The 23,392-nt window shown below is 42.9% G+C and overlaps 1 protein-coding gene across 4 annotated transcripts in view; it reads right to left on the reverse strand.

Annotated features, from left to right (window-relative positions):
• COL14A1 (collagen type XIV alpha 1 chain) overlaps positions 1-23,392 on the reverse strand; it is a 245,740-nt gene that overhangs the window by 206,997 nt on the left and 15,351 nt on the right. For 2 of the 4 annotated variants that reach the window (XM_045805732.2, XM_045805729.2), the window contains exon 1: positions 275-588. The gene's annotated coding sequence lies outside the window, so the exon portion shown is untranslated. Of the gene's footprint in view, positions 1-274; positions 589-701; positions 1,146-18,381; positions 18,541-23,392 lie in introns of those variants that run through there. The other 2 variants (XM_045805730.2, XM_045805731.2) reach the window with 2 other exon arrangements.

Consider the following 23,392-nt stretch of genomic DNA (forward strand, 5'->3'; position numbering starts at 1 on the left):
GTTCCCGGGAGCAACACAAGGCATTGTCGCTGTCTTTGCATTCTCATCACGTAATACCTCCAAACTCCCTGCCCAGCGACCCCCGCGAGGAGGCATCTGGGTGCACCGTCCCATCCCACCCCGGAGGTCCCCGGGCCATCCTGGGCGCGCGCGTAGAGAAGGTCCACAGAATTGCATTGCGTCTGCAGGTGGCTCGCCCTCTCCACTTTTCCTTCCTCACGAATAGATTTTTCAAAGCCGACCCGAAGTAGGGCAGATAAAGACTGGAACCCACCTGTGCAGGGGAAAGTTCTAGCCCAAGATGGGGACCTCTCGATGCCTAGGTAGGTTGCAAGTTCGTCGCGAGTTGGTTCTTGGCGGCGCACGGCTGTCGCTCGCTTCCCGCGCTGTGCCCCTTTTAATTAGCCTCTCCTCTCCCTCTCCTTCTCACACTCCAGCTCCCACTGTGTGCAGCCTGGAGCTGCCTCCTCCCCAGCGCTTCCCTCCTGCCAGGCGCCCAGGATCAGATAAGAGGAAAGGAAGGCCAGCCGGGGGCCAATTATAGAGCAGAAGGTGGCCGCGGAGGCGGAGGTTGGGGAGGTGGGAGGCAGGCCTAAGTCTCAAACGCCCCCCCCCTTATCTCCTCCTCCTCTCCCCACCCCCGCCGCGCAAGAGGTCCTGCGAGGAGCCCGCCCCCGCGCCGCCCCCGCGCGTCCCCAGACCTGGCGGTCACCCCAGGTGCGCGCCGCAGTCGGCTGTCTTGAGTCCAGAAAGAGCCGCCTTTGCCCCGTCGCTCCGCCCGCGGCTCGTGTGGGGCCGCTGAGTCCGGCCCTGCGGTCGTTTTGCGACGTCTGGCGCCCTCCAGGACTCAGGTACTGGGTGCCCACTTCCCCGTTCCCAAGACTCGACTTGCCTTCCCGCGTCAAGGACCTCGCGCTTGGGAGCGCGCACGCCCGGCGAAGGGGTACGCTTCCTCCCCTCTTCTCGCTTCCTTGTCCGAACGAGCGCTGCGAAACGCCAAAGCGGCGATGCTCAAATTTTAATGTGCAGGAGAACCATTTGAGGGTGTTGAAATGGATATTTTTGTGGGCTTAAAAGAACGAATGCTGGCAGTGGCCAGGGGTTGGACTTCCTGAACTGCAGATTTCCCACTCGCAAAGATCCTGTTTCAACAGGTCTGGGCTGAGGCCAAGGACTCTGCATTTATCAAACACCCTGGTGGTTCTGACCCATGCCGGCCACCTAACCGAGAGTCTCTACCCTGAGATGTGAAGCCCACGAGATGCGCCAGACCTCGCGCCAGGTCTCGAGGAACGAGGGCTGCGCTGTCACCCTCTGGGCCCCCTTAGAAAGTCATCGTCGTTAACCCCTTTTTGAACCGGGCACGAATCCTCGGCGGCGTTCTTTGCAATCCAGCTTTTGTGAGCACGAATGTTGGGGAGGGGTTACAGAAACGACAGAAATTTAGCAACAACTCATTTTTGCAAGAAAATGATTTCTCACGTTGGAAAACCGCTAAAGGGGGGTGATGGACCGAAGAGAAAGGGCAAGTGGTCCTCTTAACCTGCTTCCCACATGCCCAGCTGAGAATACAGAAAGAAGGGCTTTTGAAATCTTTAAAGGGGGTCCATTGGACGTTCTAACCGTCCCAACCATTGTTAGCCACCAACTCCGCTTTCCCCGATGTTGCGTGCGGATTCATCTACTTGGAAACGCTCTGAACGTCCCTGCTGTTGGAGTGCAAAGGGCCCGCTCCAGCCCCCACCGAGGCTCTGCCTCCACTGGTCCCTTTTCAAATTGGCCTCAGCTCTGCCACAGGGCGGGGACCAAGCTCGGCGCCCTTTTGCAATTGCTTTTCACAGAACAAAATTTTCTGGGGTCGGGCAGCCAGCACGATTTTTAAGGAGACAGGCTTAGTCCAAGCCCTCCGCGAAGACTACTGCAAGGGTGCGAGCGCCACCTGGTGGCCTCGCCTGGAGGTCTGAGAGAGGGCGGGAACTGGAAAGAGACCCCTCTACCTAGATTGAAGGGCAGAGACCAGAATTCCTGAAATGCAGTATTTATTCTTTGAAATAACCACCACTTTGGTTGTTCCTCTGCCCCACCTCCCCCTGCAAGTGCCTACATACTTCCATCATACCCTGTTCCCCCTTTTCACTAACAAATCTCTTTTTAAAATTTAAGTAGAAATGACACACAGTGTTACGTCAGTTTCAGGTGTACAACATAGTGATTTGACAACCCTGTATGTCTGCTGTGCTCACCATGAGTGTAGCTACCACCGGTCACCATGCAGCACTATTACAGTACCACTGACTATAGTCCCTATGCTGGACCTCTTATCCCCTGGACTTATTCATTCCCTAACTGGAAGCCGGTACCTCCTATTCCCCTTCACCCATTTTGCCCATCCCTCCTCCCTCTCCCTTGTGGCAATCACCAACTTGTTCTCTGTATTTGCGGGTCTGTTTCTGCTTTGTTTGTTTTATTTTTATTTCCACATATAAGTGAAATCATGACATTTGTCTTTCTCTGTCTGACTTATTTCATTTAGCATAATATCCTCTAGTTCCAACCATATTGTCACAATAGCAAGATCTCATTCTTTTTGTGGCTGAGTAATATTCCGGTGTGTGTGTGTGTGTGTGTGGGTGTGTGTGTGTGTGCCACACCTCCTTTATCCATTCATGTACTGATGGACACTTAGTTTGCTTCCATATCTTGCCTATTGTAAATAATGCTGCAATACTCATAGGGGTGCATATATCTTTTTGAATTCATATTTTTCTTTTCCTTGAGTAAATACCCAGTGGTGGAATTACTGGATTGCATGGTATTTCTATTTAAAAAAAAAAAACTACTCAGTCTTTCATTTTTACCAAGATTTGGGTGACTAGTATAAGCTCAGCTTTTCCTGTAATTCCTCTGCAGAAGGTAGTGGCATATTAGCTCAAAGTTTTAGGGGGGGGGGAGGCAGTATTTATGATGAAACTATAGAAAATTAGAAATGAGGAACTCCCAGGTGATTTTTAAATGTGAAATATGTGCACAAAAATCCATATACAGCAAATAGAGAAGCATACTATTTGCTAAAAACCCTATACAATAATGTATATTGATTTTGTAACCGCACAGAATGTTATTTCTTAAAATTCTAGCTCATCCTGCCTTCATCTTTTTAACTTTTGACTTCTGGCATTGCACTTTCGATGTAAATAAACTTCAGTTAACGTTGAATCGGAATGGCTGGTTTTAATCAGTTGTCCATTATGTTACAGTTGTGTGTAAATTCCCAGCCCCTTCAAGGGAGTGTTTATTCAACATTTATCTTGAGGTCAGCCCTTAGAGTCTGGGAGAGTACTGAGAACTGAATCATAGAAATGACTGGAAGACTCCATTAATGGTCTCCGCCCCCCACATCTAGAAAAAAAATTGTATCAGAATGAACGTGTGAACATCTGGGACCTTCTCAAAGATACCCAAAAATGTCAGCTTCCCACAGTCAGTGATTTCAGGACTCAGCCACTCTTCTTAGACTCTCATCCTGAGTTCGACATGACTGTGATCTTGTTTGTCTCGAAGGACCTCCCCCCCACACACCCTGCTTCCCTTCTCCAGTCAATCCCCTGGAACCTTACAAGGTTGGACTCCAACTTGAATTGAAGGCACTCTGTTTCTTTCTTGTGTCACTTTGGTGAAGTTAGTTTGCTTCTCTGAGCCTAACTCCTTGTGTATAAGAAGGGAGTTGTTAGTATCTCAGGGGATGGTCTTGTGCATTAAATGACAGATGTGTTTATGGACCTAATCCATCATGATGATAAATGGTAGCTATATCACCCAAACTAGGACTGTCCCTTTTCTGCCCATTGCATATGGTTGTACTCTCTTTAGCAGCCCCTTCCAGAGAATTCTCCTTGCAATGTTTCTCAACAGAGGTGCTATTGGCATTTCGGATAGGACAGCATGACTGCCCCAGACATTGTGGGACATCTATTATTTCTGACTCCATCACCAGTTTCCAGGAGCACTCTCCCCTTCTCCTAGTCACTGTGAAAACCAAAAATACCACTGTCCATTTCCTCATGCACTGTGTAGAAAACCAGTTTCCAGCTTCACGAGTTATTTGCAGTTCTTCTCCAACCCCCCTGGCAACAGCCAGCTATGATTTTTCCTCAGCCTAGCATCCATTCCCCCCTTCTTTTGTTGACACAGTGTTCAGACTCAGCCAGTAGACAGGCGCTAGTGCCATACCTGTGAGCCATAACCATGGCCCGAGCCCCTGCTTCCATGTTCCCCCTTTCCATGCTGACATCCCATCCCTGCTCCTGAGACTCTCAGTGTTTGTCATGATCTTGCACAGCTGGTAACCAAGGGTTAACCCCCAGCACAGCAGGGAAACTTCAGGGCCCTGCCCCATAGTCAAGGGCTGATGTACCTTCTAATTGACGGATTCCCTGCCATACCAGCTGTTAAATACTTTGTATCTCACCCTGGAGTAACTGAGCTCTGAGTTGTTTTTGGGAAATTGCTTCTACTCCATTGGATGTAGTTGCAGTGAGCTGTCGCTCGGAGTTCTCCCTTCTCCCCTAGCTAAGCATGGGCATAAACCCTGAACTAGGCCAACTAGATACTCTATCCCTCAAATGTGAGTATAAAGTGGTGGGACTCAAAGGCAGAAAAGAAGTGTTTACTAAATTTTTATCTCAAATCATCCCAGCAACGAGGCCTGAAGTGACAATCAATAGACCTAGACATAGTTCTAACATCCTGCAGAAACTCACCAATACAGCTGTACCTGTTGTTGAAATACTGAAATATTTCCATAGCATGAGGTCAATAACCATCTCCCCACACGCCTGAATGTCCTCTTCACCACCCCCTTCCTGGGACCACTATCCCAGATCTCCCTTTGATCCCACAACTGTAGAATTAACCCTCATGCTATGTCTTCCCAAAATTCATATGTTGAAATCCTAGCCCCCAAAGGTAGTGGTATTAGGAGATGGGGCCTTTAAAAGTTGCTTAAATCATGAGGCCAGAACCCTCAGGAAAGGGATTTGTGCTCTTATAAAAGATCCTCTAGAGAGATCCCTAGCCTATTCCACCAGGTCAGGACACAATAAGAAGTCGGATCAGAAAGAGGGTCCCCACCCGACCATGCTGGCACCCTTAGCTCAGACTTCCAGCCTCCAGAATTGTGACAAATAGATTTCTGTTGCTTATAAACTGCCCAGTCTATGGCATTTTGTTACAGCAGCCCAAGAGGAATGGAGTAAGACAGCCTACATCAGCGGAGGGCTGCTAGGTCCCTACTCAAGTGTGGCTAATGGCAGCCCTTCAGATTGGGTTGTGCTTCCGCCATATTGTTGTTCCATTTTTTGCGTATCGCCACAGAACTCCAGAACATCTCTGGCTTCTGTACTTCCCAAAGCTTTTGTCTCGGTTCTGTGTGAGCTACCCCCTTTTTTCTAAATTTGTTTTCTTTTTCTGCTAACCAAAGAACTCCAACTGAGTCAATCTTCATCTGACCAACCCTGAAGCTGAGACGAAGGACATGAGAGAGGTTGTCCAACCTTCCCTAGAGGATTAATAGCAAAGTCAACAGTAGAAGTCAATGCCTTAACTCCTAGACCAGAGCTTTTTCCTGAGTGCATTGATCCTTTTCCAAATAATACTGGGGATCCCTCCTGCGCTCACACAGGGTTTTCACTTTACGGTGTACATGCAGGAACATCATCCTGTTTAATACAATGGCTCTGCAAGGCAAGAATCATCCCAGAGGTTAAAATCATACTGTCTTATTCCGTCCTTTGTGGGGCGGGAGTCCCCCCATCTCCTCACCGTTGCCTTTCATGTACCCGAACCAGTGATTAAGACATTCCTCATCTTCTCGGCTCAGATCAAAGTCAGGACTTTAAAAGCAGCCAAGGTTCTCATGGGTGACAGCACCCTGTCAGTGTATGCGTGTTGCATAAAAGGTTCTATTCATGGCATAACAGGGTTGGTGCAGGCCAAGGGCTTATACATGTGTGCTAACCCTCCTCTTTACAAATGAAGAAACTGAGGTCCGCTGAATCAAATCGCCTGTCCAAATCCCCACAAAGAGTCAGTGGCCGATATTACTAGATAAAGTATCAGCGGACAATGAGCCAAGACTCTTTCCAATAATAATTATACCCTAATAATAAGAAAAGCCTTTATTGAGAGTCTTTCGGATACCAAACATTTGAGAAAACTCAAATGGACAATTTTAATTTTTTAAAATTATCTTATTAAAGTAATTCATACATGTATCTTAAAAATGCAAATAATACTAATAGTTTATTTTAAAATACAGTCTTGTTCTCCAGAAGAACAAGCCACTTTTGACTTATTTAGGTTTTTTCTGACAATTTCAAATCTTTCTGTTTCTAAATGAAATGCATGTACTGCTATCTATATATTAATTAATTTTAAACATCACCTATAGGTTTTCTTTTATGGCAGAAGAGGATGTAGTCTTTTCGGCTTCTATCCTCTCTTCTCTTCTATCTTCCCAGTATGATTAGATTACGGTTTTTCTTCACTGTTTCCATGCATATGCTTTGCAAATATTATTCATATAAAAGCATCATAATGCATTGTTATTTTCCCTTTTTACTTTTAGTTTTTTCTGGAGTTAATAATTACCTTGTTTATTCATCTGCTTCATTTTCTTTTTGCTGATCTTTCCAACCACTTCCAATAACGTCTGAGTCCAGTGTTCTGTAAAGCCTTACATTTGGTAAAAAATAAAATAAAATAAAAAATTAAACATTCCTCCTTCTCCGGGCAGATTTCTCTTTAGACCAGTCTCAGCGTCATCCTGGCCTTTGCTTTGCTACTTGGAATTCCCTCTGTCTTTCTCCAAGATTGGCTTCCCTATTTCCTGGAAATCATGTCTTCCTCTTTCTTAGTATACTATTTTCTTGTTTTGGTGGACTACATCCTCCAGGAGTTTTCTCTGGTTGAGAAGACGTTCCAACCGCAGCAGGCATGGTGATGCCAGCTTGTCTCTTGAGTCATGCTACTCTAATCTGAATGGCTGCCCTCTCCACCGGAACCACAGTTATTATTCTGGGGGTTCTTGTTCTTTCTCTCCTGTGCTGGATATCCTTGTTTTCAATTTTGCACATCTTCCTAGATCTAATTTCACTCCATTGTTTTAAAGAGGGACATTCTCTAGTGGCATCATAAGATAGGTGCATGGAGGGGAGATACATTTTTGAGACTTTGTATGTATTTACTTTCAAATTTCATTACGAGTTTGGTTATGCATAGCATTTTCACTTAGGAGGAAATTTCCTTCAAAATTTTGAAGACACTGCTCCCTAATTTCTTGCTTTTAGCATTGCTGTTGCAATGAAGAAGCCATTTCTGGCTTTTAGTCAACTCCACCCCAGGCAGAACTCACCTTTCCCTCCTTTGAACTCTTACAGTAATTATTGTCTACTTTTGAAAAAAAAAAAATCCTGTATTACTTTGAGAGAGCTCGTCTACGGCTGTCCACTCTGGTTGGTATGTAACATACTTCTTTCTTACCTGCCCAGGCAGAAGGTGTGCTTCTGGGAGGCAATAAAATAGAGCAATATCAAAGAGCATGGATTGTGGCAGAGTTCTGGCATCGCTAGTAACCTTGCATAAGTTACTGAACCTCTTCATTCCCATTTCCTAATTTGTAAAATGGGAACAGTAAGCGTACCTAACTCATGGATATATTGTGACTATTAAATGAATTAATCCATCCAATCTAATTAAGTCATTAAAGCCGTAAGCAGTGTCAGGCACCCAGTCAGTTCCCCACCGTTACTGATATTAACCGCCCCAGATACCGCTTCGCATCTTCTACTTGTTATTCCAGCCTTTTGTACAATGAGATCTTAATATACATGTGTGCATTTAAAATTTACTCTTAGGGAATTATATAGCTAGAATACACCAGGGATAACCTATGTAAGTATTTGCAACAAAAATTCGTCATACATGCTCAGACATTAAGGAGAAAAATATACTTTGTTACTAATTTGTAATATGTACTTTTTGTCATTGGTCATATGTGCTTTTGTCTTGGTCACAAATGCACATCATTGACCAGTGTGGGAGCAGGACTCTAATAGCTTTAATATTTGTACTGCTCTCAGTGTAATACAGTTCTGCAAAAGTCTAGAATCTTAAGCTGTGGTGCTGGGCCAAATTCTTTTTCCTGAGTATTAGATTTGCCATTATTTGAACCTCAGAGACTAATGCCACTGTGAAACACATCAGTGGGAGAATCAACAGCTTAGCGCCTTGCTTATAGTAGGGATTCAAAAAAGGCTTGTCAGTGTAAGTTTATTTCAACAGGAATCAGAAGCAGGGTCCCAACTGGTTGAGGAAGTCTTTCTGCTTTGGTTCTTCCTGCGTAAAAACTATCAATTACAAGGCTTCTACAGAGAAGCAGATGTGCTAATATCAACTCCAACATAGGGCCTTCCTCATAATTGGGGCTTGATAAGTATTTGTAACATTGAATTGAATGAAATTCATCAATTATGCCTCCTCAATTCTTCGCATATGACTGTCATCCGTTTGAAACCACCTAAATCCATATGTACAGCACATGGTGACAGTCTGACTAAGAGGGCAGGTGACCAAAGCCTCAGGAACCATCCACTGATTTATGTATCCATTCAATCAGTAAATACTTATTCATCACTTGTGACCCTCCGGGCAATATTCTAGGTACTGGGGATACACAGGAAAGAAAAGAAGTTCCTGCTTCTCAGAACTTACTCATGATGGGGAGAGACAGAAAACACATAAACCAATGAATATATAACATAATGTCATTGGTAAGTCCTAGGAAGAATAAGATGGGGATGGAAATGGACAAAATCTGCTCTTTTAGATGGAGAGGTCACAGATGAGTCCCAGGAGAGGGCATCTGAGCAGGGAGCCAGTGGTGCCACTAGCTGGAGGCAGGTAGAGAGAACCTACACTGCAAAGCCTCAGAGAATGGAGGAACTGCCAGGAGGCCTCTGAGGTCGAAGAGGAGTAAGCAAGATGGGCGTGGCTGAGAGAGGAGATCAGAGAGGTCACTGGGTTCACATAGTATAAAGCCCACAGGCAAAGACTTTGGATTTTTACTCTGCGTGAGAAGGGCAATTCTAAACACAAGAGTGATAGGGTCGGGTTTAACTACCAAGATCATTCAAGCATCTAGATCTGTCTTTCTCATTTTCTTCCCTTATCTGAAAAATCTTGTTTTTGACAATGATAAGAAGAAGAATTTTATGGGATAGTCGTTTTGCTTTCAAATCTTCTCGAAATAAACAGTTACTCATGATCCTCGCCACAAAGCTATTGTTATAGAAAGAGCACATAGTATCATCCACATGGAAAAATTCATGGAGGCATAAAAAAATTAAATAGGAAAGAGGTTTCTTATAGGCCATGGCAGATTCCCAGAAAGAACTACCTCTCCAGGATGGGGTTCAACTCACTGCATAATTAATTGGCTTGAATTCTCAAACACCACAAAACACTTCCGTTTAGAAACCCAGAGAAGAATCCGAGACCATAAAGGGTTACATATATTCCTTGCCTAGGGGACATATCTGGCACAGAGACCCGATCTTAAACTGGGGAGAGAAATACTCACAAACCTTCAGCTCATTCTAAACCTCCTGTGAAGGGAACTTGCCAAGTCTGATCTGTCAACGCTTGTGATAATGGAGTAATTTTTGACTGCCTGTGATGATAGAACTGAACAAGATTTCAAAATATGTTCTTACTACACAGGGCAAAAATGCATCCTCATCTAAGAGGTTTCAAATCAATGACCACAATAAATGTATCCGTCTAACCTTTGAAATAAGTAGATGTAGCAGGGTCGATTTGCTCCTGGGGTACAATTTATATTCATTTGTAACACTGCGAGAGCTGTAGTAATTAAACCCAGCCACATCTAGAGGAAGCAAAAATTCTGTAAATGAAGGTGTGAAATTCCAGTAAACATGAAGCAGGTCTCAGAAAAGTAGTTCCCTTTAAAAATTCTGAATATACTTCATATGTTTGAACTTCATAATCAATGTGACTGTTGGTCATCACCACGTCTGCGGGGCTGAACTGAAAGACAAAAATTGACTTGGATGGCCTTACACAGTCTTTCCCTTTTTTTCTAATTATATGATGCATGCAAGTGGAATTTTCCTGGAGTCTCAAGTGTATTCCTTTTTTTTCCCCCAAACTTTTTCATTGTATTACAGCAGCTGCTTTTATGCAAAGTTGATCTTGTTGGAGTGGCATTTTCTTGCATATTTGCCTAGAAAAGGGCCCTTTACAGTGTCTTTGGAGCTGATGACCTACTGATTTCCATAATAAATTTCTGTCTATATACTTTCAAATCAATTCTAGAAAGATCCATTAACAATACAGACCCTAAAAGAGTTGAAAGATGTAAGGTTCTTCATCTGGAATTAGTTAAATGAGGTAGTGGGGGGGAAAATGAGAAATCATTTCAGCCAGGGAACACTCATACAAAATAAAAGAATCATCTGCTGGAAAGCATTTGGGGGATTATCTCCTCTATGTTCTGCTTTCAGGGAAGACATCATCTAAGTCATTTCAACTCTTCAAACTACCCTCAAACTTTGGCAAGATTCCAGTGAAGACAAACCACCCTCACCTCCTCCCTTTGTACTGATAGCCTCATTTTGGGGAAAGTCTATTGCTCCTAGATACCAATATCTCTCCAAATAGCACCTAGATACCAAATAGCTACACCCAAAGGATTTTGCCCAGAGGGGTGAAACCCAGCATAAACACAAGTGTATATCTGATAAATTGTAAAAAACTCAAATGGCTATGGAAAAAAACTTAACACCATTCCTGTTTAGTATCGAAATGTTTCAGTTCAGATTTATGTAAAATTTAAATAGTTTTTTTAATATTTTTAGCCAAATAATTCATGGTCCTTATGGAAAACTATAAAAAAAGAAGAGAGAAAAGAATCTCCTAAAATTCAACCTGCTTGAAATAGCTACCATTAAGAGCCACTACTTAAAACTTTTTCCCCTGGGGGCAGCCCAGTCCGTTCAGCATCTGCTTTTGGCTCAGGTCATAACCTCAGGGCTTTGGGATTGAGTCCCATATTGGGCTCCCTGTTCAGTGGGGAGTCTGTTTCTCCCTCTCGCTCTGCCTGCTGCTTGTGCTCTCTCTGTCAAATGAGTAAATAAATTCTTAAAAAAAAAAAAAAAAAAAAAACTCTTTCCTCTGTATCTAAGGATATCTGAGAATATTTTAAGATGAGCTCATACTTTTTACAATTTTGTAACTCTTTCTTTTCACTGATGGTAACATTACTATCTTTCCATGTTTATAAATAGATACCTACATCTTAATTAACTTAAAATGTATTTGATGTTTTAAAAAATCACCTTAGACCTCCAAGTCTGGTGGAGGTAGGACAGCCTGGGTACTCTTAACAACTTTTCCATTGAAAAAAACAAAAGATCTATATTTAAATAAGATCTATTAAAATACATTTTTAAGCTAGCAAGAAAGTTAAAAAAAAAAAATCCTTAGAAGCCAAAAATTAAAAGGCAAGAATCCAGAGGTGAACAAGCACTTAAGTATGCTTTTGTCCCAGGGCATCTACCAACCCCTGGAGACTAATCTATTTTTATAGCCTCTCAAGCTCAAGACCAGGGTCCCCCAAGGGGGAATTCTAGGTGACTCCCACATACAGCTGGGAATCTAAATGGCGGCACCATCAATGAAAGGGAGATTCCGAAGTAAACCTACTCTGAGAAGCAGATAGTAAAGTGTGTTTTTTGTGTTTTTTGTTTTTTAAACCTTGGAACTGAGTGAATGGGTGGGGAAAGAGATTCTCTGAGAAACTATAGCCCAAAGATAGTCATCCAGGTTTGTGCCCTGAATTCACACTGTCCAAGGAATTAAAAAGCCTCAAGGCTAAGAATTATTTTGAATTGGTCACTTGTTGATATTATCCCTAAACATCTAGCAGAAACAAACTTGAGCCTCTCTGGAGGAACTCACTTTAAACGCAGGCCTCAAATAATTCCATAGATCAAGTTCCAAAGAATATGAATGCGTAATTTTAAAAAATCTCATGATACATAAGGAAAATAAGAGACCATGAGCAACAGGTAGTAGAAAAGAAACAAACAGACAATAGAACCAGATCTGCAAAGACTTTAGGCAGTGAAATTAATAAGAACACAGTAAGTTATGTTTAAGAAAATAAAAAGATGAGGGGGCGCCTCGGTGGCTCAGTTGGTTAAGAGTCTGACTCTTGATTTTGGCTCAGATCATGATCTCAGGGTGGTGAGATCGAGCCCCAAGGGGCACCAGGCTCTGTGCTTATCGGGAGTGTGCTTGTTCTTTACCCTTTGCTCCTCCCCGCTCTCTCATGCACTCTCGCTCTCTCTCTGAAATAAATAAATAAAATCTTTAAAAAAAATAAAAAGAATAAAGCCTCCCTTTTCTTGTCAAATCTACTTAGCCATTTTAATAATCTTTCTTGCTCTTATTCTCAATTTCATCATTTATTTTCTTTTTTAAAAAAATATTTTATTTCTTTATTTGACAGAGTGAGCGAGAGAGAGAGAGAAGGAGCAGGGGGAGTGGCAGAGGGAGAGGGAGAAGCAGACTCCCCACTGAGCAGGGACCCTGACTTGGGGCTCAATCCAGAGACTCTGGGATCATGGACTCTGGGATCATGACCTGAGCTGAAGGCCACTTAACTGACTGAGCCATCCAGGTGCCCTGAAAAGGGAGCCTTTAGAAAAGAAAATCCTAATCCTTAAAAAATTAAAAACTCAGTGCCTCTAGAGAATCAATATGAAAACACCTACAATGTTAAAAATCTGAAAGATAGCAAGATATAAAATTAACATATAAATCAATGTCCTTCATATACAAAAAAATAATAGAAGAGGGAATTCCAATTACAATAGCAATAAAAAAAGAGAAAACATTTAGAAAGAAACTTACATGAAATGTGCAAAATCTACATGAGAAAAATGTCAAAATACTTTTAAAAGACTTATGAACTTCATCAAATGGACAGACATCCCTTGTTCTTGAATAGTATGCCTCAATAGTATAAAGATGTCAAATTTCCATAAGTTAATCATAAAGCCTCCATAAAAAAAAACAAAGAGATTTAATCTTAAAATGAGATAAGTTCCTATGAAAAGTCACATGAAAAAATAAGCCTGAAAAAAATAGCCAGGGAAACACTGAACAAGAGGAGCCATTTAAGGAATGAGGGAGGCAGAAATCTCTACCAGACAGTCAAATATATCAGAAAGCTATTATAAGTACAAAAGTGTTGCACTGGCTCGTGAATAGACACATCAGTCGACGGAACAGACTAGGAAGTACAAGTACATATGGAAATGTGATGTATGATAAAGTTGGCATCTCCAGGCGCTGGGACCAAAGTTATGTTGGGACAACTAGACAACTCCTCAGAAAGAAAGAGATAGCACTGTATCCCTAACTCCACCTACGCACAGAGAGAATACAGAAAAGAACAAATGGACGAGAAACCTAATTACAAGAAAGAACCTAATTATTAAATAGAAGCCACGCAAGTACTAAAAGAAAACTAAAAGTAGGTAGATTTTTTTTAACCTGTAAGGAAATGCTTTCTAAATATGTCTAAAAATTCAGATAAAATAAAAGGAAAGAATCATGAATTCAACTAGATAAAAACAAAAGCAAAATTAAAGGAAGTTGCATGGTACAAAGCTCTATAAGCAAAGTCGAAAGACAAATTACAAAATGGAAGACACGGTATTTGCAGCATCTATTGCAGATTAAGAACTCACATCGCTAATAGGTACAGAACTCTTTTTTTTTTTTTTAAGATTTTATTTATTTATTTGACAGAGATAGAGACAGCCAGTGAGAGAGAGAACACAAGCAGGGGGAGTGGGAGAGGAAGAAGCAGGCTCATAGCAGAGGAGCCTGATGTGGGGCTCGATCCCACAACGCCAGGATCACGCCCTGAGCCGAAGGCAGACACTTAACGACTGCGCCACCCAGGCGCCCCAGGTACAGAACTCTTAGACATCAAATGAAAAGTGACCGAAACCCGTGGGCAAAACCCATGTAGCAGAAAATAGCTCCCCCAAAAGATACAAAACATCCCTACACTATAGAAAGAACTTCAACCTCACCAAAATGAAATTCAAATTAATTTTTTACTTCTCGGAGTGGTAAAAGTTACTTGGAATGATGATATATTCTGCTGGCAAAGCGGTAGGGGCACCAGTACTCTCACATGTTGCTGACACGCGTGCAAAATGGCACTGTCTGTCTAGACGGTGGTATCACGAAGCCTGTTTAATCAGCTCTTACGGGCATGTTCACTTCTTCATCCACCCTGACCGATCCAGAGGTTCCAGTGACAGAAGTGACAGTGAACCTCCAAGTATAATGAGTTGGGTTTGTCATGTAAAATTTGTTAAGTATTAATGTGCAAATCAATCGCATCTCCTATCTTGTAACTTTCTCTCTCTCTCTCTCTCTTTTCTGTTATACTGCTTTTTAGGGATACCTCTTGGAAGACAAACTCCCCCGTCTCTCTTTCACCATTGGTCACGTCGCATGCGGTAAAAAGCTAACTCCTCTGTGCTTCCTGGTTACACTTACACTCTAAACACGTGTACCCATGAACTTCAGTTCACAGTATTTATATCTAAGATTTATCAAGGTTGTCCTTTGAACTCATTTTAATGATATAATGAGTGGATAAAAATATTTGTGTTTGAAGGTCTAGGGGAGGAAAAAATTCTTTTTCCTAGGTTCTTCAGCTGGGGCTCTATCAATTAGTCTAACAATAGACAAATTAAGAAGAGAAACACAGGGGCGCCTGGGTAGCGCAGTCGTTAAAGCGTCTGCCTTCGGCTCAGGGCGTGATCCCGGCGTGTCGGGATCGAGTCCCACATCGGGCTCCTCCACTGTGAGCCTGCTTCTTCCTCTCCCGCTCCCCCTGCTGTGTTCCCTCTCTCGCTGGCTGTCTCTCTGTCACATAAATAAATAAAATCTTAAAAAAAAAAAAAAGAAGAGAAACACAAACAGAAATTTATTAACATATACATTGTGCATACACATGGGACTACCCAGTGATGAGGAACTCAAAGGGGTGGTTTGAACTTGGGCTTACACAGCACCTTTACAAAAGAACAATAAATTTTTAGAGCTGGCAAGCCAAAGAAAAAGGACTTCGAGCTTCTGGGGCCATCAAATCATGGCAAGGCAAATGTATGGGAAACTAATAGTAGATAAGAGCTAGTTTTAGCAAGATTTGTTAGGTAGATTCCTCTGCTGACATCTTCAGGCTGATAGAGGTCTAGAATTGTCTCTGGTGATTAACATCTGTCCTTCCTGAAAGACAGAGATGTATGTGTGGGGGGGAGGAAACTTTATCAAGTTATGTCCTGTTTTAGACAAACTGGGGGAAGACAGAGAGTTTTTCTTATATCTACTTCTCAATAGCTTTTAGTTCAAAATAATCCTCACACCAAAGAGGCATACTTTGGGGGTGGCATATTCTGATATCCTTCACAGGAATAACCAGACACTGTATTTTAGCAAATAATTCCTCAGCAAAAGGGAATATTATGGACCATAGCAGAACAACAACAGTGCTGTGAATGTCAACATATGTCCAGGTTGCAATGGAAGGTTACAGTGCAGAGACGGGATTGGAAATGTGTATGAAAACTGCTTCTGAAACAGAAGACCTTCAAACTATGTGTACTGTTTGACTTAGGAAATGCAGTAATTGCACTTGTAGAAATTATCTTAAGGAATTATCATGGCTCTGTGTGAAGTTTCAATGACAAGGATAATCAGAAAACAAACAAACAACTGTGTCATCTAGGGGTAAAGAAGATCTGGAAGAATATATACCAAGGTACAAACCAAGGTTTTCCATGAGTCATGAGATACTAGATAACATAAATTTTCTTTTTGTGGCTCTCTATAGCTAATGTTCTTGATAATAATTATGCTTTGCTTTTATGATTTTTACAGAGGTTATTTTGATTTTTTAAAAATCGTGTGTACGTTTTCTGACTTTGAAAACATGTAATGATGTTCTCTACTCCAGGAGTTGAATTCTAGGGAAGAAGAATCTAGTTGCAAAGGGGAGAGTTAGGGAAACATCAAGAAGTTGAGTCCCCTCCCCTCTCTCAGAGTATCTGTTCTGATACTGAGCCAGGTCTTCTCCAGCCCACACTTCTGCCATGAAATGACTCCCACTGTGTCATGTAAACACCTGCAAGGGGCGGAGTGAATCTATGTTTGGGCTGGGAGCCTGGAAAAATGGAGGGTACTTGCCAAAAGGGAGTTCAAATTCTTTTGGAGTGTAATCATTTTCTGTTTCTCCATAACTAGATGACCTCCTGGTCTTCTCCTTCCCAAGAATCTCCCTAAAGCTTGGTCACTGAGTCAGGTCTCAGGTATAAACCATCTGGTAAGAAATTATTCTGATAATAAATCTTTCCTATACCAAAGGTATGTCGACTCTTTGAGTCAAGTGTTAGCCTTGGCCCTTCAACAATTTTTGGATTCTCCCAGGTGTGGAGAGAGTGAGAAAGATGCCATGATGGATGATATGTGAGAAGCACGTGCAAAGGTCTGCGGGGTCCAGTCCATCATATTCAGAAGTATGTTTGGAGCAGAGCCCCCAAGAAATGCATTTCACAATGTTTTATAAGCAGTAAGAGGGATGGGCTTCCTTATGAAAATACAGGAGACTCTCCAAACCTTTTCAACAAGGCTCTCCCATTGGAGAGCAGCAAGTGAGCAAGCAGCCTAGACTTAGGTTCTCACAAAAATTATAGTTGGGCAACTATTTGAACCTTGATGTCTCTGACTCCAAAAACATGGTTTCCTTTGTTTTGTTTTATAAACCATGCAATACTGTCACCAAATATCTTAGTATTTTGAAAACCTTTTTCACTACAATGAGAAAACTTACATTCTAATCCCTTACACACATATATACTCTAACACACACACTTACAAACAAAAGCCTCATGAAACAATACACCCTTTTTACTATGTACAAATAGATAATTTATAGTCTATCCTATTGCTCCATTTTTCAATGCTGGTTTCAACCTCCTCCATGTATTTCACAACCCAATAAGGGGTTTATATATTTATATATATATACACACACACCTATATCATGGACATAAGCTGCTTCAAGCAATTTTTTTTTCTGATACTAACTCTTAAATTTTCATGGGTTCATTTTCCATACAAAATTGTCTTTTGCCAATATTCCCCAATAGGGCACCCTCACTACAAAAAGGGGAGAGAGTTTGTTCTGTGGTTTTCCACATTTTTAATAACCTCCTCATTCAGATAGGATCTTTTCAACCTTTTGCAGTTAAGTACTTTGCTTTAACTGCTTGTTAAAGCGAAGACATTGGTAGTCAATCTCTGCTTTCCTTGTTACTTGCGCAGACGACACTGCTCCCCAAATGCCACCCCTCCTGGCACTTCCATGAGGGCCTCTCCGGGGCTGGATGCTGTCCTGGGATGTGGGAGCAAGTGACTCAGCCATCAGCTGACTTAATCTGAATTCCTGCTCTACTACATAACTGTGTGACCTTAGAGAAATAACGTCATCCTTTGAACTCCAGTTCCATTGCCTATTAAATAGGCAAAATGGTAGCCTTTCATTGACAGCATTGTTATGAGAAGGAACTAAGATAAATCGGGTGACGCATAGTAAGTCTTCCTAGGAAGATCAGCTACCTCTTTTTCTTATTCCTGTGTATATCCGTCATGTCATGTTATACTGTACTTCTCATGGCCGCCCGGGGGTGCCAGTATATGATGGGGAATCTGTGCACACATGCCTTCGATCCCAAGTTCTGACACTTAGCAAATTATGTAGCCTCTCTCAGATGTCTCATTACTAAATGGATAGCCGAACACCTAACTAGATGGAGTCAATGTGAAGGTAAATGAGATAGGGCGTGCAAAGTGCCTGACACATAGCAGGTGTTCACCAGGGTCTTTTTCTGTCCAAGCTGCTGCTTTTCCTACTTTACCCTTTTCCCTGCTTTACATGCACCATTCTCTCCCTCTCTCTCTCCCTCTCTCTCTCTCTCTCTCACCCACACCTGTACATCCTTCCTGCCATCCTATTTACCCGGCCATACATAACCAGAGTGTTTCTAGCTCCAACAATGATGTCTAAGCCCACCGTACCCTGCTACGTGTCAGAGAAATCAGTACAGGGGAGCAAGGTGCAGCTAGCAGTCTATCAGGGCCGCTGAGCCAGCCTTCAAGGCAGTAAAGATGTCTCTTGAATGTCTAAGCTCTCAAGATAGAGACAGCATTACTTACTGCATTCCAGGAGGTGAGTAGTCTGAGTCTGACCTGACACAGCCACTCCTTGAGAGAATGAGACCTGGGGACGGGGTCACATTTTCTTAGTTCTGCTTCCAGTTGGAATTGAAACAGATGAAGGAGAAATAACACATAAACGGGATTCTGGGTGGGATCCTGGAATAGAAAAAGGACAATAGCTGAAAACAGATGAAAACTGGAATAACGTCTGCATTTTAGTTAATAGCATAGTACCAATTATAATTTCTTGGTTGTGATCATTGTGCTGTGGTTTCGTAAGGTGTTAACATAAAAGAAAGGTTTCTGGGGTCAGCTCTACCACTGAGAACAACTAGAAAAGCTAGGATAGATTACTGAGTGTAATCTGCATGGAGCAAAATGTATAACTCTTAAGTATGGAGCTCAATGTATTTTTCTGTGCTTAATATAAAAAATGTGACCTGCCCCACCATACCCAACCCAGATCAAGATACAGAATGCTTGCCCCTTGCCTTCGCCTCACGAATCTGTATCAGCAGTCAAGAGAATGGTTAGCTCTGGGGAGAAAGAATTGAGTAGTGATTATGAAGGGGGCCTGGGGAGACTTCTGGGGCCCTGGTATTATTATTCTCCTCCCTCAGGTGTTGGCTATAGAATTGGGTTCATTTTTGATAACTGACTGAGCCACGCACTTACGGTTTCTGCATTTGTCTTTATGTACATTATATTTCTATTAAAATAGTCATTTAAAAACTATGATTCACACTGCGCCTCAGTGAGAAAAACTGAGATCGTTTTAAATTCCTTAAATGCTCCTAGAAACTGGAATTTGTGTTTGGACCAGTTCATTCCAAATCAAAGGATGACCTAAGACGCCTAAGGGCGCCTGGGTGATTCAGTCGGTTGAGCTCGTCCCACTCTTGGTTAAAGCTCAGGCCATGATCTCAGGGTCTTGAGATGGAGCCCCCAGTGCGGCTCTGTGCTCAGCGGGGAGTCGGCTTGAGCTTCTCTCTCTCCCTCTGCCCTCCTCTGCTTGCATTCTCTCTCTCTCTCTCTCTCTCTCTCTCGCACGCAATTTCTAATAAATAAATAAATCTTAGAAAAAGAAAGAAAGAAAGGATGACCACCTTAACGGAAAGGGGTTGACATTTAGAAGGGGACTTTATTATTTTTTTTAACCAAGTATCAGTAATATTTGGTACAATGGGAGCTGAGCGTAACAGGTCAATTTTCAAATTAAGAATTTTTAAGCCGTTTTCATCCATTTAAAATTAAGAATTTATTTTTAAAAATTGAAACTAGATGAGCCCTGAGAAACACAAGAGGGCAGCATTTCATAACATTTTATAAAATTGCTGACTGAGTGTTTTGAGTTGGAGAATGGAGCCTGTCGAGAGCATTTTATCGAATGAGGAAACTGAAGTCCAAAAAGGTTATTAGGTGAGTCACCTTAAATTTCTTTGTATCACAGAGGTCAAGAGTTGCAAAACAAGGACCACTGCTTATGTTTCTCAAGGGTGGACTGTTTTTCCAAACCCTGCATTGTTGTTCTTTCTGGCTTCAAGATCACTTTCAGCTGTGTGCTGAAAATGGTTGACTTCTCACCAAAAGATCCATGGAGAAGGTCTCTATGGGTTGTGGACACAGATTAGGGCATAGCTGCCTGGCACCTGAAAATGAGTAATGAGTAGCTCAGTTTGAATAAAACATGAATCAACTTCCGGAGCAGAAAGAGGCTCCCAATTTAAGTCTGTGCTAATCTTCAACAGAAAGAGACCTTGAGGGAATGGTTCAACTGTGATCGTTTCTAAAATATGGCTTGTGAACGCTAAAGATGTGCATTTTACTTACACCCTCAAGTCTTGTTTTATTGCATGCTCGGACTTCTTTGGAGAAGCTATTATTAAACCTTGGGTGGTAGATATAATGTGCTTGTTCTCTTTATAAAGGCGGTAAAATCTTTGTGGGGAGAGAAAATGAGAGTTTGCTGTAGCTTTTAGTGGTAGAGCTCATTATTATATCAAGGTTAGGCCTGGTGGACTAATTCACAGACTTCCTCATAGGACAGAAAAGCCATCCTTTCTGGACACCTGGGTGGCTCAGTCGATTAAGCCTCTGCCTTTGGCTTGGGTCATGATCTCAGGGTCCTGGGATGGAGTCTCACCTCGGGCTCCCTGCTCAGTGGGGAGTCTGCTTCTCCCTCTACCCCTCCCCCCTGCTCATGACCTGTCTCTCACACTCACTCTCTCTCTCTCTCAAATAAATAAAATCTTTAAAAAAAAAAAGCCATCCTTTCTTCTCATGACAACCAGGACATGAGGCTTGCTGTTCCAGGTTAAAGGTGACTACAATGTCAGGAAAAGTAAGACTAAAGCTCACTTCTAACAGAAGGGACTGTGGGATGGAGAAGGTGAATAGAAAGATAGAAGGATGAAGTGCTCTGAGGCTGTGTCCAACTTCCCCTCTTGGGGATAAAGCCTAAAACCTGGAGAAGAAAACCAATAGGAGTTATTTCTATCTCCTCCTCAGTTAAGGCTCTGGAAAGGGACTGCCACTTCCCAGGCTGCCCGGCTTGGCAATAGCCACGTCCAAGTAAGTCTGGTGGTCCATGGTGGTTAGTGGAGGGAAGACTTGACTTTGAGCTTCTCCAAGCAGTTCCCTGTCCAATGGTCCAGGAGTTCCTGAAGCTCCAGGAAACCTTGGAAGGCAGCAGAGCAGGGAGCCTGCAGACCTACCACATGCCCACACTGGCAAAGGGTGAGATTGCTCTGAGGCAGAGCCTGATGGTAGATGGGCAGAGCCAGAGCTCCAGGCAGAAGACATGGCCCAAACTCAGGTGATTTAGAGGGCCAGAAAAAGCCACTTAGTCTCTTAGTGAGACTAAGACAGGTAAGGAGGAACCTGGGCCCAGCCAGGCAGAGACAAAGCAGATGACAGATTACCGCAGCTACAGCCTGTTAAAGGCTGAAGATATGAAAATGGCCTCCCACTTGGGCCAAATTCCTTCATTAAGTCATAAGCAAGACAGCTTTGCTCCCTGCTTTTCCTCGGGGTACATGTTAGCCCAGCTTTCCTTTGCTATTTGATTAATGAAAAAATCCCTTCATCTCCCTATTTCTCTAGGGAACTTAGACCACGTCTATGGTGTTGAAGCAGAAAACAACTTGAGGGGCGCCTGGGTGGCACAGCGGTTAATCGTCTGCCTTCAGCTCAGGGCGTGATCCCGGCGTTCCGGGATCAAGTCCCACATCAGGCTCTTCCGCTATGAGCCTGCTTCTTCCTCTCCCACTCCCCCTGCTTGTGTTCCCTCTCTCGCTGGCTGTCTCTCTCTGTTGAATAAATAAATAAAATCTTAAAAAAAAAAAAAAAGAAAACAACTTGAATGGCAGTGAACTTGAAAACTTCTCTCTTTGTTAATCCCTAGCAAGTGTCCCAAGCTTCTGTATTACCCCCAAACACTTTTACTCTTCAGGGGGCCTGCCTTCTGTATCTGGCATGGTGCCTGGGAGGTCAAAAGGAAACCACTGGTCTCCCCAGTTTGGGGAGAGTTAGCCCTGGGGATCAGACATCAGTCCTAACTCATGCACCTAGAATGCATCAAGCTTTCATGCTAATAGGATTCTTGATTGTTGGTCTGTGCATAACCTGAACATTCGTCTTACACATTCCAACTGGCCATAAATATGCAGCTAGCCTCTGAGGCCCTCACCATTGTTCAGAGGAATTTCAACAAAGATAATGGTGTTTCAATCAGAAACAGAATTCAAGAGGCTGCAAAGAACACCCCTCGTGAATCTCTCTTCGTGCCAGGCAGTGGGAGTGGGATGGCTGCAGGTCTAAGGCTCTGGGATGACTCCCTCCACTAGTCTGGCAAAAATTCAAAAGAATTGGTGGAGTGCAAAGAGGGGCAAGAGATTTAATGTTGGTTACTTACTTGGATTTTTGGATGGTGACCTGACCACACCCTCTGGCTTCAAATCCCATCTCTGCCACTAACGGTGCGGCTTTGGGGAAGCCCCTTAATCTCCCTGTAACTCACCATTCTCCCCTGAAAAATGAGGGTAATAACAACACCCACCTTAGAGAGGTCTTGCAAGCATTTAATGATTCAGAATGAGATAATCTGAGTCTACGGTGTCTGACTCATAGGAAGACAATAAATGTTACCTGTTATTTATTATTGGTTTAATGGTTTTGCTTGCTAGAAGAGACAAAGTTGAAATACTCCAGAAATCAACACATTTTTATACCCAGATTGTACTGATCAGTACAAAATCATCTTTAATTTATACTGGCTGATTCTAAACCCTAACCCACTAAATAGCCACACCAGGATATACTGGGTATGATTCACTCTACCTTTGTTTCCAGGAAGAATGATCACCAGGTCCTTGGGCGAACTGCCTGAGTGAGACTGTACTTGGAGCGAGACTGAAGTGGCCCATGAAAGGAACATTGAACGGGCAGAATTGTGACCTTCAGAAAACATGGAGGCACAGCTCTTGCCAGCTTCTGACCCCTTCGATCAGGGACTACACGCATGTGGGTTGAGGGGAGCACGGGGTCTACAGAGGTGTTGTTTTTCTAGGGCAGTGGATTTGTTCTATTTTGTGTTAAAACAAACAGCACCAGGGGTTGAAGGCTTTGGGAGGAGAGCGCGTTCTGTACCAACCACAGCCCCACGGCTCACCTTGTCTTAGTCCGTCTCCCCACACCTGGCCACTATCCACCTGTCATTCAGGTATTTGAGCGTCTCTCCTCACTGCAGAAAGAGCATCTCTCCTCACGGTCATGCATCTTCCCTCACAAACGCAGAATCCACACACAGCAGCACACAGACTCGGCTCCACTCCGGGGCTGCCTGTCCCTCTCTCCTTCTACACCGTTCTTTCCCCTCCCAACTGCATGAAGGGTGCATTGAACAGAACAGGGGAGGCTCCTTTAACCTTCTCGATGTTTCTCACTTTTCTAATAGGCAAGACAAATTACTTGCTTCTTTTCACAGTTTTTCAACAGTGTGACTCTTGAC

Source organism: Ursus americanus, chromosome 9, assembly GCF_024610735.1.
Source record: "Ursus americanus isolate L20-20 chromosome 9, mUrsAme1.1.p, whole genome shotgun sequence".
Lineage (NCBI taxonomy): Eukaryota > Metazoa > Chordata > Mammalia > Carnivora > Ursidae > Ursus > Ursus americanus.